This window comes from Staurois parvus, unplaced genomic scaffold (assembly GCF_062004578.1).
Source record: "Staurois parvus isolate SC_StPar_1 unplaced genomic scaffold, SC_StPar_1.0 ptg000131l, whole genome shotgun sequence".
In the NCBI taxonomy this organism is placed as follows: Eukaryota; Metazoa; Chordata; class Amphibia; order Anura; family Ranidae; genus Staurois; species Staurois parvus.
Genome location: NW_028317927.1, coordinates 7,201,450 through 7,217,067, shown reverse-complemented (window position 1 = coordinate 7,217,067; position 15,618 = coordinate 7,201,450). Strand labels below are relative to the sequence as shown.

Here is a 15,618-nt window from a genome sequence, read left to right as displayed (position 1 = left end):
ATATAATGTTTCAGTCCATCTGACGCCGCCAGGTTGCACTTCAGACTGTCCAGGAGCTCAGTGATGCCCTAGTTCAGATCTGGGAGGAAATACCCCAGGATACCATCCATCCGTCGTCCTTTAACTTCTTGCCGACCGCGCATAGCCGAATGACGGCTTCACCGCGGCCGGCCAGTTCTGAGTGGACGTCATATGACGTCCTCCCAGAACGCGCTCTCCTGCGCGCCCCAGGGGGCGCGCACCCGGCGATCTCCGTGATCGCTGTGTCCTGCGGACACAGCTGATCACGTGATGTGGTGAAAGGCCGATCCCACCGGCCTTTTACCACGTGATCAGCGGTGTCCAATGACACGCTGATCACAGGGAAATGCAAGTGCCGGTTCTCGGCTGCACTTTCCTCACGCTGTCAGATCGTGAGGAAAGTACTGCCGAGAACCGGCAGTTGTCAGAGCGGGAATCGGCACCGATCATCAGGGCACTGATGATCAGTGCCCTGATGATCGGTGCCCAGCAGTGACACCCGCAAGTTCCGCCCAGCAGTGCGCCCACTAGCCCCGCCCACCCGTGCCCAGCAGTGCCCCCACCTGTGCCCAGCAGTGCCCCCACCTGTGCCCAGCAGTGCCCCCACCTGTGCCCAGCAGTGCCCCCACCTGTGCCACTCTGCAGTGCCACCTACCTGTGCCCAGAAGTGCCACCCACCTGTGCCCACCCACCAGTGCCACCCACCTGTGCCCACCAGTGCCACCCACCTGTGCCCACCCACCAGTGCTGCCCACCAGTGCCACCCACCAGTGCAGCCCAGCAGTGCTGCCAGTCAGTGCCACCAGTCAGTGCCCAGGGGTTGTGCCAGTCAGTGCCGCCAGTCAGTGCCCAGAAGTGATGCCAGTCAGTGCCGTCTATCAGTACCCATCATCAGTGTCACCTATCAGTGCCGCCTATCAGTGCTGCATATCAGTGCCGCCTATCCGTGACCCCTAATTAGTGCTGTCTATCAGTGCCGCCTATCCGTGCCACCTCATTAGTACTGCCTATCAGTGCCCTTTAGTGCTGCCTATCAGTGCCCATCAGTGCCGCCTATCAGTGCCCATCAGTGCCGCCTCATCAACGCAAATCAGTGAAGGAGAAAAAATACCTGTTTGAAAAATTTTATAAAAAAAACAAATAAACTTTTTTTTTTTTTTTAATTTTTTGCACTTTTTTTAATTTATAGCGCAAAAAGTAAAGCGCCCAGTGGCGATTAAATACCACCAAAAGAAAGCTCTATTTGTGAGAAAAAAATGATCAAAATTTCATATGGGTACAATGTTGCATGACCGCGCAATTGTCAATCAAAGTGCGGCACCGCTGAAAGCTGAAAATTGGCCTGGTAAGGAAGGGGGTATAAGTGCCTAGTAGGCAAGTGGTTAAGGAGCATGCCTCAATGTTGTCAGGTATGCATACAAATATATAACACAGCACTTGCACTCAGATATTGAACCACTCAGAAAATATAATAGAATATACTAAAACAAAATAAAAGCAGCTTGCACATAAATAGGTCATGTTACAAAAATAAAATAAAAAATGCAGCGCTAGTTATGAATTCTTCTAAACATCAAAATAATCTCCATATAAGCCCTCAGATAAGTGAAGCCAGATGCAAGGGTAGATTACGATCCAAAAACAGTCATCATACACCTGAAAAAGATGGCCTCTTACCAGACAATTTGACCGTACAAAACCGGTCAGCAAGCGCAGTGTGATATTATTATTATACAGTATTTATATAGCGCCAACAGTTTGCTCAGCGCTGTACATTATAATGGGAGACAGTACAGTAACAATACAATACACAAGGGGTTCGAGGGCTCTGCTCCTTGGAGCTTACAATCTAGGAGGGAGGGGAGAGTGGTACAGGAGGAAATAGCTGTGGGGGATGGAGTGGTGGGAAGAGCAGAGGAGATCAGCAATTAGGTGAGGACGGGGTAGGCTTCTCTGAATAGGTGGGTTTTTTCAGGGTGCACCTAAAGGTGAGGAGGGTAGGTGACAGTCTGATGGTATGGGGTAGTGAGTTCCAGAGGATGGGGGAAGCCCTAGAGAAATCCTGGAGACAGGCATGGGAGGGGGAGACCAGGGAACTGGAGAGTAGGAGGTCTTGTGAGGAGCGGAGAGTGCGTTTTGGGTGGTAGAGGGGTTTAGTGACACATTAAGGCCTCTTCCCCCACTTTCTGGGTCCGCCTTCCCAGGGATTGGTGAATAACCCCAGATTGTTCCAGAACACAGAGGTTGTGATCAGAGAGGGGAAAAGGGGTGTGAGGTTGTGGGGGGTGCAGAGATGAGAGAAAATAAAGTCCAGGGTGTTCCCGTTAGAGTGGGTGGAGGGCTGTATGCACTGTGCGAGTGCAAAAGAAGAGGTTAGGTGGAGGAGTTGGGATGTGGCTGGGCTATTGATGTTGGTAGGGATGTTGAAATCTCCAAGGATGATGGTGGGCAGCTCGGAGGAGAGAAAGAAGGGTAACCAGGTGGAGAAGTCGTCAAGGAAGTGGGATACGGGTCCAGGGGGCCGATAGATTACTGCGATCCTCAGGGGGATTGGAGAGAATAGTCGCATGCAGTGGGCCTCAAAGGAGGAGAAGGATAGAGAGGGAGGGTTTGGGAGGACTTGGAAGGAGCATACCAACCCCACCACCTTTTCGACCGCTGGGTCTGGGTGAGTGGGTCCAGGTGAGACCTCCATAGAAGAATTCTGCAGGGGAGGTAGAGTCGGTGGTTTGGATCCACGTTTCGGTGATCGCCAGGAGGTTGAGGGAGCGGGAGACAAAGAGGTCGTGGATGGCAGTAAGTTTGTTGCAAACCGAACGGGCGTTCAGGAGTGCACACGAAAATGGAGGGGTGGTTTTAGGTAGCAGGGGGACTGGTATTAGGTTGAGGGGGTTGAGGCAGTTCGTGGAAGTAGGTAGGTGCCTTGTGGGTGAGTGAGGTGGAGGAGGCCTAGGGTTTGGGGAGATGTCCCCCCGCGGTGAGGAGAAGAAGGGTAAGAAAGGTGGCATGGGAGCGGGATGTGCAAGAGCGTGTGATCCTACCATTGGTGGCGTTTGGGTCAGTGGGAGAGTGGAGTAACAGGAGGAGGTGGTGAGAGCCGTAGAGGGGAGATGGAAGCAGTGAGGGCGCGATGTATAGTTGTTTGGGAGGAGCGGGGGGATAGAGAGAAGAGATTTTGTGGACGGGGGAGAAGAGTATGAGGAGGAGGAGTACAGGTGGCATTTTAGGGAGGTAAACGAAGTGGCGAACAAGTGAGGTGGAAAGTCTCTCAGGGCGCTTGGTTGTAGATAGTCGGCGTGCAGTGGCGTATCTCATAGTTGTACCTTTTTCTGTGACAAGAGTTCTCGTGCTTAGGATCAGGATGGGTAGAGTTCAGTTCAGCCAGTTGTGGTCAAGGGTAGTCAAGTTGCAAGTTCCAGTTTGTGTCAGACCCAGGTGGAGGGGTGAGGTTTGGCTTGAGGAGATGCGGAGTGGATGTCAGCAGTGGATGTATTTCCGGGGGGTCGTCGGATGGGCTTCGGGTCAAGGCAGGGTTGCGCAGGGGTAGGCGATGGTAGGCCTCGCCAGGTTGAGATCATCCGTTGGGCTTGAGGAGATGCGGGGTGGATGTCGGATGGGCTGCGGGTCATTGCTGGGTTGTGCCGGGGTAGGCGATGGTAGGCCTCACCAGGTCGAGATCATTCCTTGGGCTTGAGGAGATGTGGGGTGGACATCAGCAGTGGAGGTGTTTCCGGGGGTCATCGGATGGGCTTGGGGTAAGGGCAGGGTTGCGACGTGGAGGGTGATGGTAGGCCTCGCCAGGCTGGGGTCGTCTGCTGGGTTCGGCGGCGTGGAAGTAGGCTTGCTTCTGGCCCCTCTGTTGATTGGGGCAGCAGGATTGTGCGCTGTAGTCTGCGTGCTTGAGCAGTGTAGGCCGGCACGCCCTGATGGGTCTGGTGCTGCGGCGGGCTGTTGGAGGCCCAGGGAGGCTTGTGGGGCCTTATAGTGGCCTCCTCCCTTCTGCTGTGTGGGTGGTGGTGGTTTTGTGCTAGGCCAGAGGTGACCAGACCCCGGTGGCTTAAGGTGTCCTAGGCTGCGCGGGAGGCCCCGCCTGGCCGGGCACTGTAGTGACAGAGCTCCGGGCTGCGCGGTGGGGGCTACGGCGGCACTGCTTCCCCTCCAGGAGCACGGAGGGTCAGGGGGATCCCGGTGGCTGCCGTCTGCCCGCTGGCCTGGCGGATTGCAGTATTGTAGGCCGTGCGGGAGGCCCTGCCCCGCCTGGTCGGATGCTGCGGCTGAGCACCGGGCTGCAGCGGGTGGGGTCTCCCTCCCCCTCCAGGAGCACGGAGGGTCGGGGGGGATCCCTGGCGGCTGGTGGCGGTGGCTGGTACCGGTGGGTGGCAATGTAGGCGACCGAAGCTCAGGGCTGTGCGGCTGCTCTGGTCGCCATCTGGAAGGTTAACGTCAATGCAGCAAACGATCATCAGTAGAAATCCTCTCCCAGATAAAGGATAACTTCTCCGCTTTAAAGATCTCCAATTTTGAAGAAACTCCCATCCGACAGTCAGAAAATAGGTAAAAAGAAAAGGCAACTCATAGTGCAGTAGTTAAATTAAACTTTGGCAGATTTATGAAAGATCCACGTATATCAAAGTGTAAGATAATCAGCATTGAAAACAGAAAAGTTTCAAACCTACAAAATGGCCGGCGTCCCTCCAGAACGTGGTGACATCACACGCTGAAGTTCCACCTCCGGCTTGACCATGATTAGATGAGAACTCAAAGAACCAAAGAGACCGGGAACCTTTCCCCCCGGGAGGGCTTGGGGTGTGATTTGGATGCCTGTGAGATCAGATTGTACGAAAAATCACTCCCACTATTTTTGAGGAAGGAAAGGAGGGACTGTCAGCAGGAGACATCACAGCAATTCCTATTCCTGTCTGAAGACTTGAACTGAAACAGATAACGTGTCCAGAGACGCAGAAGAGGGCGCTTTGCGTCTGGTAAGAGACTAATATTGTCTGATCGGAACTATTGGGCTTTTTTCAAGGGTCCCAACTTTGCCGGCCAGTGTTTTTTTTTTTCCATCGCTCACTGCCCAGTGTGACAAAATAGGAACTGTTATAGCAAGATAGGATTGTCTTTATATACTATAGCTAGGTAAATACAAATCAATTAGGTTATTTACAGTTATTCAGAATACTGCAGGTGTTTCACCATCTCTCTCAGAGTAACATTATTAAGTGTTCCTGCATGGCAAGACCACTTACTGTTATCTCACATATATATATTCTTATTATTATAGCCAAATTTACCACCCTAACTCCTCCCACAGTTTTTACACTACATAGACAGTAATATACGGAAACGTGCAGATTGTTCCCGATTGGTGTGCTATTACTTTGTGGAACGTTTCGCCGAATGGTTCATGGAATATCTGCGTTTTTGTGGTGAATTTGGTCCCATAGGAATGAATGGCGGAATGTTCAAAACTAGAGTGGGAGCTGACAAAAGCTAGAGTGTGAGCTGAAAAATCAGGATATGATTTCTAAACTGCCATCACTCCTTCATTTTCAAGCCCACCTACACAAATCTTATATCAAAACATTCAGCTATCCCTGCTGCCACTAAAAATGTCCATGGCTAAGCCATAGTCCTGATAGTTTTCATAATATGACCATTTGTTTGCAACTCAAGCCACCCATTGACATTCATTGAAACTCCACTCTAGCCACCTCGAATTTGAAGGGCAATTTCTAAACTGCGACTGTGCCTTCATTTTTAATATTTCAGAGACATACTATGCATCACAATGTAGGCCTGGGTCTTGTGATTCTCACAATATAAAGCTCTTCGGTGTATGATTTATAATTCTTAAACTACAACCGTTTGAAGATGGCAACCGCCAGTAAAGTGAGCAAGTTGGAGCAGTTTGTTTTTAACCGCTCTTCTCGCCCTTGCTGTAGAGTGAGTTGCCATGGGAACCCAGGTGTGTGAGCAGGCAGCAGAGTGACAAAAGTTAGAGTGTTAGCTGAAAAATAAAAGTGGAAATGCATTTCTCACTCTATCAAGCTTGCCGTGTGCACTTTTTAAATTTGATCAATTGGTTAGTGTAATGTTTACTATCTTTACTCACTCCAAACACTCCACACAGTTACTCTGCCCACTCCATAAAGTTACTCTGCCCAGTCCAACCTTTTCACAGTTACTCCAGCCACACTATAGTTACTCAAGCCACTCCACCCAGTTACTCTGCCCACTCCAGTTGTAGACTACTGGTGGAGGCAAGAACACTTTACACAATTTCCCCAGAAATTGTAGCTTTTCTAGTTGTCTTGTTGATTGTTTGTAAAAGGTATACTTACTAATCCTCTCTTCTTTTATGGTATGCCTAGCCTAAAAAATTCTTTCAAATACTGCTGGGCGAGTCATCTTCAGGTGTGCAGAGAATTCACAAAACAATTCCGTGGCTCCAGTAGGAGTAGCGCTACATGTGTATAAGTGGTTTTGATGATGGAATCATCCATAGAGGAGTCACCAAAAGGATTATTGGAAAAAAAAAAAAGGTGTGCTTTAGCTGAATACATAACAGAGACTACTCATAGTCAACAGGTTTCCTATCCAGTGCTAATTTACACTGTGATTTATTTATCAAGGGAGAGTACAAGAGAGCAAAACCAACTGCACCTTATTTATCAACAGCTTTGCAAGTGTTTTCTTTGGGATTTGCATCCCTGTTTAATTACACAATCTGAATTTCTGGATGGGTGTAAGCAACATTTTTACATTTTATTTATTATTTATTTCAGGTACTTATATAGCGCCGTCAATTTACGCAGCGCTTTACACATATATATATTGTACATTCACATCAGTCCCTAACCCTCAAGGGGCGTACAATCTAAGGTCCCTAACTCACATTCATACATACACATACTAGGGCCAATTTAGACAGGAGCCAATTAACCTACCAGCAGGTCTTTTGGAGTGTGGGAGGAAACCGGTGTACCCAGAGGAAACCCATGCAGGCACAGGGAGAACATGCAAACTCCAGGCAGGTGGTGCTGTGGCTGGGATTCGAACCAATAACCCTAGTACTGCCAGGCGGAAGTGCTAACCATTTAGCCACTGTGCTGCCCTGTATACATATACTGTATCTGGAGCAAATGTACCATTATACCTGTTATATCTTTTCAGTCCATGCAAGTAACTTCGTATTACTAGTCTAGGGAATATATTACACCACAAAACTTTACAAATGAGGCTGCATGCAAGTAGTATTTGTTTCAATTGACAGCACACTGCAATATCACTTTGTGTTTGGTCATATGTTCCTCTGCATTTAGTGTTGGATAGGATTTTTCTATAAATCACATATAGTCAGACATCCAATTCCTAATAAATTTGTTATTATTATTGTATCATTTGTACAAGCAATATACTTTAATGCAAGTTTCATTACAAATGGGGATGTAATGGTGAATAGCTGGCTGTTAAATACGGAGCATCCTGTTCACAGCACTGCACGTGCCCAACATGTGTCACTACAGAAATAATTGGCTGTGCACAAAGCAATACAATAGGGAGTTAGATGAGAAATACATTTCTTAAATGCAGTTTAAAGTATATTATAAATATGAAAGAAATGTGTTTCTCAAAGCATTTGTTTTTTTACCCAAGCTCTATTGTCTTTTATCATAATATATCTGAGCAATAGTCGATTCTAAAAGGCTCAACTGCTGCTTTTAAAAAGGAGTGTAGATGAATGACGCATTTTCCAACATTCCTGAAATTTCTCGTCTAAAAAGCAAAGGAGGCCAATAAATGCCCCAGATGACAGGAGGTGTTTTATTTGTCACTGAGAAAGATATTCAATCTGCTGTGCTGGTATAGCTACAGTACATTTAAAGTGCTCTCTAAACACCAAAATTATTTTTTATAAAAGATATATGTACTATAAAGGGAAAAGTATAGCATATTTTAAGTGAGCAGACACAATGCTTGCAATATTTCCAGTTTTTATCCTAACATTTTGTGGCGCTACCCCCACAGGAGCCGCTGGCAAATTGGCCTATTTCCCCCTTTACAGCAGCCACAGCCAGGCACACAGTATTTTACACACACTTCCACAGGCTTAATGATCAGTCTAGGGGTTTTGTTTTTGGTGTTTTATTGGGGAAAGATGGACTTGGATAAGGATGGGAGCATGGGATATCCACGTGAATTTGAACAGGTTGAGGACTGCTAACTTTCTGGCTGTGCTTTTCCACTTCTTACAAAAAACAACAAAAAGAACTTGTACTCCTTTAACTGTACCTGTACAACACCCACATGGTATTGCACCCCTGCTTAGCTGTACTGGCACACTCCAGTCTGTACCCTGGAATGCTTCCTTACACCAGCATGCTGCCAATTCTCCTTGCTGCTCAGGCTACTTAAAGTGTAACTAAACCCAGGACCCTGCATTCACTATATCTGGTCTCCCACAGTACACACAACATGGAAATGCAATTATTTTAATCAATATAAACTGCTAAATACTTTATCTAATCAGCAGTTAGAGCAGTCTTGTAACTTCACTTGAGCACTGGTTAAAGCATCTGGGAGGAGTTTTCTTTCTGCTCTAGGAGGAAGCAAAAACCCTGATCTCTGGACAGTGCTGATTGGCCCTGTGCTAATCACATTCACTCTCCCAAGAAAAGAAAAAAAAAACCTCTCTAGCAATACACATTAAACTGAGCATGTGCAGAAGGGCTACGGGTTCAGTCTGTCTTTATTAGCATGGACATTTGAACAAGAGGACGGGCAGAGAAGTCAGGATCAAACAGTCTTTACACAATGCAGATGATTAACCCCTTAGGTTCCACAGTGACTATAACAAGCATGCTTTACATACAGACTGATTTTACTGTTGTAGGTTTAGTGACACATTAAGGCCTCTTCCCCCACTTTCTGGGTCCGCCTCCCCAGGGAGTGGTGAATAACCCCAGATGGTTCCAGAACACAGAAGGAAGTAGCAGTGCAGAAGCATGTGGAACCCTGAACAGTCCTAACCAATCAACCCCTGTTCCACAGATTACAGTGGAACCAAACTAAATTTACCTAATAACCAGCAAACTAGGAGGGTGCAACAATTGACTTTCACAATTTTTTGTTCTTACATTAAAGCCTAAATGCAGCCATAATCACAAACAGAAAAATCAGCACATGAGACATAACTTACAGGCAGTAGTATGTGTCCCTTGTGCCGATTCCTCTTCCATCTTAAACCGTTTTGTCCCCCTAAAGCAATAATCTTCTGGTGTATCTCCAACCATCCTATCCCAACACCCCGATAATCTTCCGATGCAGAGGGGGTTAATACCACTAAGAGGCTGTCACAGACTCATCAAGACCCTGAAAATGCCCGCCCTTTGTGACCAGATCCGCTATTCATAGAGGGTGTACTATGTATGTAGTAAGACTGTAGATTCTAAGCTCTAATGAGCAGGGCCCTCGTTTCATTCCGTATTGAATTGTATGTTAACTGTAATATCTGCCTTCATGTTGTAAAGCAAACTATTGGTGAATAATAGTAATAATACATTCTGAATAATAATAATATTAATACAGCTTCTGTGAATAAAGTAGAGTAGACCAATACGCTATATTGCCGCTCCAAATCATTGGATTCAGGTGTTCCAATCACCTCCATGGCCACAGGTGTACAAAATCAAGCACCTAGGCATGCAGACTGCTTCTACAAATATTTGTGAAAGAATGGGTTGCTCTCAGGAGCTCAGTGAATTCAAGTGATAGGTTGTCACCTGTGCAATAAGTCCATCCATGAAATTTCCTTGCTACTAAATATTCCATGGTCAACTGTTAGTGGTATTATAACAAAGTAAAAGCAACTGGGAACGACAGCAACTCAGCCACGAAGTGGTAGGCCATGTAAAATGACAGAGCGGAGTCAGCGCATGCTGAAGTGCATAGTGTGCAGAAGTCACCAACTGTCTGCAGAGTCAATAGCTAAAGACTTCCAAACTTTGTGTGGCCTTCAGATTAGCACAACAGTGTGTTGAGAGCTTCATGGAATGGGTTTCCATGGCCGAGCAGCTGCATCCAAGCCTTACATCACCGAGTGCAATGCAAAGCATTGGAGGCAGTGGTGTAAAGGACTCTAGAGCAGTGGAGACGTGTTCTCTGGAGTGACGAATTACACTGCTCTATCAGGCAATCCGATGGACGTGTCTGGGTTTGGCGTTTGCCAGTAGAACGGTACTTGCCTGACTGCATTCTGCCAAGTGTAAAGTTTGGTGGAGGAGGGATTATAGTGTGGGGTTGTTTTTCAGAGGATATGCTTGGCCCTATAGTTCCAAGGAAGGGAACTCTTAAGTTGTCAGCATACCAAGACATTTTAGACAATTTTATGCTTTATGCTGTTGTGGGAACAAATTGGGGATTGCCCCTTCCTATTCCAGCACGACTGCACACCAGTACACAAAGCAAGGTCCATAAAGACATGGATGAGCGAGTTTGGGGTGAAGGAACTTGACTGGCCTGCACAGAGTCCTAATCTCAACCCAAAAGAACACCTTTGGGATGAACTAGAGCAGAGACTGCAAGCCAGGCCTTCTCATCCAATATGAGGGCCTGACCTCACAGATGCGCTTCTGGAAGAATGGTCAAACATTCCCATAGACACACTCCTAAACCTTGTGGACATCCTTCAAAGAAGAGTTGAAGTTGTTATCGCTGTGAAGGGTGGGCCAACTCAATATTGAACCCTACAGACTGGGATTCCATTAAAGTTCATGTGTGTATATAGGCAGGCATCCCAATACTTTTGACAATAAAGTGTACATGCCCTAGATGACAGGAGGTGTTTTGTCACCGAGAAATATATTCAATCTGCTGTGCTGGTATAGCTACAATACATTTAAAGTGCTCTCCACACTTCAAAATTAATTTTTTATATAAGATACAGTGGGTACTTTTAAAGTGACTGTAAAAATGAAACCGTAATAAAATAAATAATTAAATAAAAAATAATTATGTGCCCCCCCATGCACAGTGGTGAACGCATACGTAGGTAATACCCACATATGTAAACTGTGTTCAAATCACAAATGTGAGGTATCGCCGTGAACATCAGAGCGAGAGCAATAATTCTAGCACTAAATCTCCTCTAACTCAAAAATGGTAATTTGTAGAATTTTTTTTTAATTGTCGCCTATGGAAGCGCCATTCCGCAAGCGTGCGCAATTTTAAACCATGACATGTTAGGGTATCTATTTACTCGGTGTGGGTATTTATTTACTCGGTGTAACATCATCTTTTACAAAAAACTGTTATATACTGTGTTTTTTAAAAATCATTAAAAGAATAAGTTACATGTTCCACCCATTTGTAGGCTGCGCCTGCCACCTCCCCCTTCCCATCTGTCAGATTTGAAAACAGTGCCTACAAATCCCAGCAGCCTTTGCAGCTGTCGTCTTGTAGTTTTCAATGAACTACCAAGGCGCTGTGGTAGTTCATTCAAGCTTCCTGTCAGAATATCTGTTTGCTCGTATATCCCGTACAGCTATCAGTTATTCTGACAGGTTTGCAGGAGACCTGCATGGCATCAGCAATCTACTGAACGCTGGTGCAATCCTTTCCAGGCTCCTGCAGACAAAAATAATAAATGCACATTTTTTTACCTACAAATATATGTGCATTTATTATTTTTTGTCAAAAAGATGAACTTACCCTTTAAAGTGTATTTTTCCCAAAAACCTGCATAAAAAAGAAAAAAAAATAGCTGTGCAAATACCGTGTGACATAAAAAATTGCAATGGCCACCATTTTCTTCTCTAGGGCCTCTGCTTAAAAAACATAAATATTACACATATACATACACATATATATATATATATATATATATATATATATATATATATTTAAGCAAGTTGTTGAGAAGTGGAAGGTATGTGGTACTGTACAGACCCTCCCTGGATCAGGACTACCAAGAGGCCTACAGCAACTCTGAAGCAGTTGCAGGAATTTATGACAAAGAGTGGTCATTGTGTACATGTGACAACAATATCACAAATTCTCCACAAATGTGGCTTGCATGGTTGCAAGGAAAAAGCCACTCCTCAAGAAAGGCCACAATATTCTGAGGCCATATGGAAAAATGTGTTATGGTCAGATAAGACTGAATTTCAATTATTTAGCCTCAACACCAAACAATATATTTGGAGCAAATCCAATACAGCTCACCATCCTAATAACACCATTCCTACAGTAAAGCATGGCGGTGGTAATATCCTGTATGGGGGTGTTTCTCTGCAGTGGAGGAACTGGAGCACTTGTCAGGATAGAAGGAAAAATGAACGTGGAAAAATAATGTAAAATTCTTGAGAAAAATCTGCTGTTCTCTGCCAGAAAGTTGTCAATGAGAAGAAAGTTTACCTTCCAACATGACAATGACCCTGTCAGAGACCCTGTCACCGTGCAGCCGTGTGATGGCGACAGATCCCTCCGGGTTGTGGCGGTGCGAGTGCGCATGCACAGAAGCGCGTGCATGCGCAGTAGAGTCCGCGTCACCGCTAGGTGGGCTATTTAAACCTGCAATACAGTACAATCAATGCCTTCTGGTCTACAACGCCCCTGCACTTATTACCTGATCCTGTTGCCTGTATTCTGATCTGACCTGACTAAGAAAGAACTCCGCCTGCACCGACCTCGGCTATCCCTGACCATCCGCTTGCCTACTCCCTTGTACTTGATCTGCTCGCTTAATACTGACCCGGCTTGTCAGACTCTGCTGCATCTACTTACCTGTACTTGCACCTGGCTTGCATCCTGATGGCTGTCATACTTACCTATCGCTGCACCCACGGTCCTGCATCTGGCTTGCATCCTGACGGTTGCCATACTTACCTGCCGCTGCACCCATGATCCTACCTGGCCTGTATCCTGGTCACTGCCATACCTGCCTGCTGCCGCATCCATGTTCCGGTGTCCAGTCCCAGTCTGCATCCTGATTGCCGCCATACCTGCCTGCTGCTGCACCTAGCCTGCATCCAGATCTCCTGGGTCTTCAGCTACCTGCCGCCAGCTCCAGATCCACCTGGAACTCGAGAGGAGTTGAACCTCTCGAGCTGCACTGAATATGCTCACTTAAAGTGCTACTAAACCCACAACAGTAAAATCAGTCTGTATATGCTTTAACCACCTTCCCCCCGCCCTATAGTACGACGGGCGCAAGATGGTTCTCTTGTTCTGATAGGACGTCATATGACGTCCCACCATTCTCACTGCGCATGTGCGGCTCAGGGAGCGCGCGGCGATCGCCGATCTGCTGTTTCCCTCGGACACAGCGGATCATGGAAAGAGCCGAAGATGTCGGCTCGGTCATGTGATCAGCTGTGTCCAATCACAGCTGATCACATGTAAACACGGAAATGCCGGTTATCGGCATTTCTCTCCTCTCGAGCTGTCACGCTGACAGTAAGGTCTAATGAGCACGGCATTGCAATTATGACATTAAGGGCCCTTTCACCCTTGTGTGCTTAACCACTTGCTGACCGCAGATAGCTGAATGACGGCTTCACTGTCCCCGGCCAGTTCAGAGATTGCGCCATATGACGTCCTACCAGAACGCGCCCTGTGATCTCCGTGATCGCTGTGTCCTACGGACACAGCCGATCACGTGATGTGGTAAACCGCCAATCACAGTGGCCTTTTACCACGTGATCAGCCGTGTACAATGATACAACCGATCGCCAGTAAATGCAGTTGCCAGTTATCGGCTGCACTTTCCTCACGCTGCCATGGTGTGAGGAAAGTACTGCCGATAACCAGCAATTCTCAGAGAATGGATCGGCATCAATCAGGGAACTGATGATCAGTGCCCTGATGATCAGTGCCCAGCAGTACCGCCCACCTGTGCTGCCCACAAGTGCCCAGCAGCGCCACCCACAAGTGTCCATCATTGTTGCATATCAGTGCCACCAATTCGTGCCCATGAGTGCTGCCTATCCGTGCCACCTCATCAGTGCTGCCGATCAGTGCAGCCTTATCAACACACATCAGTGAAGGAGAAAAATTACCTGTTTGCAAAATTTTATAATAGAAACAGAACATTTTTTAAAAACGTTTTGCTATTTTTTTGTTTATAGTGAAAAAAAATAAAACATCCAGCGGTGAGTACATGCCACCAAAAGAAAGCTCTATTTATGTGAAAAAGAATTATAAAAATGTCATATGGGTGCAGTGTTGCATGACCGCACAATTGCCAAAGTGTGACAGTGCTGAAAGCTGAAAATTGGCCCTGGCAAGAAGGGGGTATAAGTGCCCAGTATGCAAGTGGTTAAAAAGCTGGTATGCGTTTTTTTTATTTTTAAAAAAACACATATGGTTTTAACATGCCTTCAATGTGTTTTTGGTGCGCTTTCTTATTTCCCAACTCCCTAAATTCACCTGTAAAACATGGACACGTGACTCAAAAAATGCACCAAAAACGCAAAGGCAGTGCGCTTTTTATACATTTGCATTGACTTACAATTAAAGGTGCTTTTTTGTGTGCTTTTGAAAAAAGATGCAGAACTTTTGCAACAAAACGCTGTGCACCTGCACTGCAGTGTTGTGAACAATTACAATTTTTGCAGTTTTCATGCATTTTTTTTTATTACCCTGGAAAAGCTCAGCAAAAGTGTTCCAGTGCGAATGTGGACCTTACTGCAGGTGAATCTTCCTGGTGTGTGTGTATTACATGACAGTGGATTGATTCACCACCAATGAGCATTTGATGTCACATTCAATGCTATGTAAACTAGGGAGCATGTGATTGGCGTTCAGTAACATAGCATATTAGGTAGCTGCCAAGTCTATGCACTTTACAGAGAGGAGAGATAGCCTTGTACATCAATGGGTTTGTGTTCTTTTTATTCCTGTTAGAACATTATCTTTTTGGATTATTTACCTGGCAGTTTATGTGCTCAAACCTTTTCACTTTTCAATCTCACACCACTGCTGATTCCCAAGTTCTATTTTATTCATTCTCTGTACAGAAAAACAACATGATAGTTCATAAGAAACAGATCACACTACCTTCATACGTCAGCTACCCAGCTTTCCTCATTCTTTAACATCCAGAAATGCACTAGTGTTTCATCCTCTCCCCATGTGTTAGTGATCTTTCGGTCTCCTCTCCTCACTTCCTGATCGTTTTCAATAAAGTTTTTTTAGAAATGTCAACACAAATAGTGGAGAGGAGACGTGCTGTGTTTTCTTTCTGTTGATTCAGCGCTGCAGCATTGGAGGAGGAGAGGTCACATGACACAGGGCTGTCAGAGTACCCGGAAGTCTTCTGTGTACGAGTCCTCATGCTTTTGGTTACAGTTTATTGTGCCATGTTTATCATGGAGAATATATTATTATTATTATACAGGATTTATATAGCACCAACAGTTTGCACAGTGCTCTACAATCTAAAAGGAGACAGTACGAGTACAATTAATTTCAGTACAGAAGGAATAGGAGGGCCTTGCTCCTAGAGCTTACAATCTAAAGGAAGGGGGAGGTGGTGCAAAAGGTAATAGCTGCAGGGCATGATGTGATGGAGGTGACTCAAGTACAGTTCTTAGT

General features: G+C 46.0%; 1 protein-coding gene across 3 annotated transcripts in view; it reads right to left on the bottom strand.

Moving 5' to 3' along the window:
* The window catches only part of RHBDD1 (rhomboid domain containing 1), a 119,375-nt gene extending 104,092 nt beyond the window's left edge, over positions 1-15,283 (bottom strand). For all 3 annotated transcript variants that reach the window (XM_089672582.1, XM_089672583.1, XM_089672584.1), the window contains exon 1: positions 15,082-15,283. The gene's annotated coding sequence lies outside the window, so the exon portion shown is untranslated. The remainder of the gene's footprint in view (positions 1-15,081) is intronic.
* Between the last annotated feature and the right edge of the window lie 335 nt (positions 15,284-15,618).